General features: G+C 33.2%; 1 long non-coding RNA gene across 1 annotated transcript; it reads left to right on the top strand.

The window, feature by feature from the left end:
* The first annotated feature begins 594 nt into the window (after positions 1–594).
* LOC142527146 (uncharacterized) lies at positions 595–3,892 on the top strand. The gene is made up of 4 exons (XR_012815407.1): positions 595–647; positions 2,270–2,974; positions 3,518–3,589; positions 3,714–3,892. It is a non-coding gene; the product is annotated as an uncharacterized LOC142527146 (long non-coding RNA).
* The last annotated feature ends 830 nt before the right edge of the window (positions 3,893–4,722 follow it).

Genomic DNA, 4,722 nt, shown 5'->3' with positions numbered 1-4,722 from the left:
CTAAATAAATAAATCTCAAAATCTTTAAGTAAAAATTTTAAATACTAAGTAAGTGTAGAGCCCAAAAATCAGTACATGTTTAACACATGTATTTTTTTAAATTGTTAAATTATTTATTTAAGTTTAAAATGATTTTAGTGATGCATGATTTATGATTAGCATTATTTTAAAATATTACAAGTTTATTTGATACACGTTAAAATGTTTTCTTGAGTTATATGTTTCAAGCGAATATTTGATGCGGGATCAGGGAAAGGAGACCGGCGACGATTTATGCGATTTACGAAAATGTGGTATTTTATTTCAAGTCAAGGGATTTGGTATTTTAAATGATTTATGAAGTTTAAAGCATTTTAAAGCCTAATTTAATTTATTAGGTGATTTTAAGATTTTAAATTTAATCACTTGTAGGGGTGGGCGTTTGTGTTCGGGTAGCAGATACTCGACCCGACCCGACCCGACCCGACCGGTTATTACTCGATCGGGTCGATTTTTTATTTCGAAATTTTGTTCGGGTTTCTACCGGAACCCGATATACAGCTATCGGTTTGGTGTCGGGTAGTAATTTACTACCCAAAACAAAAAACAGGTACCCGACGTGTTTCTGCGCCTCAGCCCACAGCCAATCAGCCGCCTCTTCTCAGAAAGTGAGTATACATTTGATGAAATCATACATACACCTAAATTGTATAATGAAAAGATCTCTCCTAATTTGTATATCTGAATCTGTGCATGTTATTGAGATTTGTTCAAGGTATAATGATTTCTATACGTGGGAATCGTTTTAAAATTTGATGAATTGCTTTAGGATTGTGAAATATTATTATTTGTTGGGGTTTTGTTCTCTCTTTGGGCTTGATAGATTTTTGTGACTTGAATACACAAACCTAAATTGCTCATTGACAGTCCATTGGTATGATGAAGGTGCCCGTGCATTGATGTTAATAGATTTTTCTGTGACTTGATCTACTCAAGAGACTAAAGCTTGTTTGGCTTGATTCCACTATGCCTTCAAGCTTTTTTGTTTTTCTCACGAGCCCGTCGTTGCAATTTGCCCAATTTGTTTGGCTGTGAGTCTGTTCCTGTGAGCTCCAACGCAAATCATATTCATTGTGTATTCTGTAACTTGTGAGTTAACAAATTAAATCCAATTGTTATTCTACTTGTTTTTGTGTACAAATTAAATGCAGAAAGTGCACTGTAACAAGATTTTGTTTTGTGTTTTTACTTTTCAAAATCTAACAAGATTTTGTTTTGTGATTATTTGGCTTACCTTATTGAATATTTTGGATTTCAGAAATTTATTGTGTAAATGGAGAGTATAATTGATCATCTAATGGAAGAAGCTGATAATGCTGATGAGAGAACAAGAACAATGATGTTGATTGTGTGGAAAATTTAGATCATGGTGGTGATAAAGATAAAGTCAAACCCGAGTCTGAAAAGAGAGCTAGGAAAGAGATGACCTCTAGATCATAACATTGGGAAAACTTTGAAAAATTCTATTGTGAAAGTGACAAGGTGCAAAAAGGTAGGTGAAAATATTTTTGTAGAGAGATTAAGGCAGATCCAAAAGTACATGGGACTCGACCTTTACAGAATCACTTCGCTTCTTGTAAAAAAAATCTCATGAAGTTACAACTAATCAAGCTCGGATTTCTTTTCAACCCTTAAAAGATGATCCCAAAGAAGCGCAAATTGGTACTTGGAAATTTGATCAGAACAAATTAAGAGAGGCACTAACTTATTGGTTGATTGTCGATGAACTTCCTTTCAAAACACTTGAGAACAAAGGTTTTAGACGCTTCATGTCAATTGCATGTCCAATGTTTAGCATTCCATCTCGAAGGACAACAACCAAGGATGTTTATAATTTGTACATGAATGAAAAAGTGTAGTTGTTGTCTTTTATGAAACAACATGGTCCAAGAATTTCTATAACTACAGACACATGGACATCAATACAAAAAGTGAAATATATGTGTCTAACTGCTCATTTCATTGATGATGAATGGACTTTGCAAAAGAAAATTTTGAATTTTTGTCCGATTTCTGGACATAAGAGTGATGATGTGGGTAAAGCAGTTAAAAAATGTTTACTTGATTGGAGAATTGATAAAAATTTTACATCACAGTTGATAATGCCTTATCAAATGATGGTGCAATAACATATTTGCAAAAAAGGTTTGACAATTGGAAAACAAACATTTTAGGGGGGAAATATTTTCATATGCGATGTATTGCATATATTGTCAACCTTATTGTGCAGGATGGTCTGAAAGGGAAAGACGAACATTTATCTATCTATCAAATTAGAGGAGCAGTGAGGTATGTCTGAAACTCGCCACCAAGGTATAAAAGATTTTGTGAATGTGTTGAGATCGAAAAGATAGATACAAAAAAATTGTTAAGCCTTGATGTACCTACAAGATGGAACTCAACATATCTAATGTTAGAGTCAGCGATATCTTTGAAAAGAGCATTTGATTCATCTGCCGATATAGATCTTTCGTACGTGAATGATCTCTTGAAACCCTCGTATGATGGGATTCCATCGGAATATGATTGGGAAACGGCTAGTTTGTTGGTCAAGTTTCTTGGACACTTTTACAAGCTCACTTTGGCAATTTCTGGCTCTCTATATGTCACTTTGAACACCATATTTCATGAAATAAGTTCTGTTGACATGCTTCTAAAACAGTAGTTGCTAAGCGTTGATTTTCAATTAAGTGAAATGTCAAGAAAAATGAAAGATAAGTTTGACAAGTATTGGGGTTCGATTGAAAAAATGAACATGATGTTATATTATGCAGTGATTCTTGATCCTCGTCACAAATTAGAGTTTGTTGAGTTTTCATTTGATACAATGTATGATGATATCAGAAAGAGCGCGATGACGAAGGAAAAAGTGAAGAGTGGAATGCAAGAAATTTTTTTCGATTATAAAGTGACACATGGAACTCCAGGAAGTCCGGTACGTTCTGCATTAGGTTCCACATCATTTTCAAAAGATTCTCAAACTAATAATTCAATGACTTCTCGAACATACTTGAAAGATGAGTTTAGAAAATACAAAATTGGTGGGAAAAAATAATATGTGAAGTCAGAATTTGAGAAATATCTAGGTGAGGATCTTGAGGATTATGATGAACATTTTGACATCCTTCAGTGGTGGAAAGTCAATTCTCACAGATTTCCTATTCTTTCTCGATTGGCATGTGATATATTAGCTATTCTTGTCTCCACTGTTGCTTCGGAAGCAGCATTTAGTACAGGTGGTCGTGTTTTGGATGCGTTTAGAAGATCATTGTCTCATAGAGTAGTTCAAGTTTTGGTATGTACCCAAGATTGGCTAAGGTTGGATTCTAAGCTTATATGCTTGGAGGAAGATTTTGCTGAAATCGAAATACTTGAGAAAGACATATTTTTTCTCTATTTACTTTTCTATATTTATTCTTAATGGTTATGTTTTATTCTCTAATAACTAACCTTTTTGCTTTTTTTATTTTTGGCATAGAATTAACAAACTCAAGGAAGGATTCAACCATAATTGATATATAATTATGAAAAACATCAACAATTGATTATTGTAAGTTTTTAAAGTTTATATTCATTATATTCGATGACCGTAAATTTTTAAAATTTAAATTCTTTATATTTATCTACTTTAATAATGATTATTTTAGAAAACTAATAGAATTATAACATTTCAGGTACTTTGATTTGATTGGACAGATGATGCTTGAGCTTGGAAGTTGGAAGATGATTTACCTCTTTTTTTAATCTATTGTTTGTGATTTGAAGAAGTCGATGTTTTACTTTCGAAGATGATTGGATTGGTTACTATGTGATGGATTTTTTGTCCATGGTGAATTCAAGTGGTTTTGCCTTTGATTGGAATGTGTTTTATTTAAATTGATGGTTTTTTATCAGCTTATTATTGTTTCAAAGTGATGAATTTTTTGTTGTGCTGAATTATTGTTGTTTTGATTGACATATATTTTATTTAGATTGATGGTTTTCGTGAAACTTTTTATTGTTGTTGTGCTATTTTATACAGTGTATTTATATATATATTGAGAGGTAAAGAAGATAGAATTTTTGACATAAATTTCGACTACACACGAAATTTTCGGGTACCCGAACCATCGGGTAGCACCGATTAAAATTCGGGTTTGGGTACTAAATGAGCTACCAGAAAATTTCGGGTACCCGACCCGACCTACCCGAATCTGTAAAACCCGACCCGACGCCCACCCCTAATCACTTGTGTATTTTATTTTAAATTAGAGGATTTTAGTCAAGTTAGTAGTGAGTTAGTATTTTAATTAGCATGTTAATTAAATAATTAAGCTAAATTTCCCTAATTTATTACTCACATACACGTTAACACTTTTATACTCACACACACACACTAACGGCTGCACACACTTGCACACACACTTGTTTCATTTCATTTTTTTTTTTTTTTGAGATAAAAGCTAGGGTTCTAGGTGTTCTTTCAGCATCCACAACTCATTCCCTTCCCCTACAATTTTCCAGCAATCCCTCGTCCATTTTTCTTGAAGAAAACGTGCCACAAGTCATCCCGGATCGTCCCTCGCATCTCTTCGCTTCGGTAACGTCGTGTTGTGAGTTTAAAATCATCAAAGGCATGTATATTTTTTTGTTTTTGCATCGATCTTGTCATACTATATTTTTTTATAATTCTTGTGTACAAAA

The sequence above is a fragment of the Primulina tabacum genome, chromosome 15 (assembly GCF_025594145.1).
Source record: "Primulina tabacum isolate GXHZ01 chromosome 15, ASM2559414v2, whole genome shotgun sequence".
NCBI classification, from domain to species: domain Eukaryota; kingdom Viridiplantae; phylum Streptophyta; class Magnoliopsida; order Lamiales; family Gesneriaceae; genus Primulina; species Primulina tabacum.
This window is presented reverse-complemented; position numbering and strand designations above follow the sequence as displayed.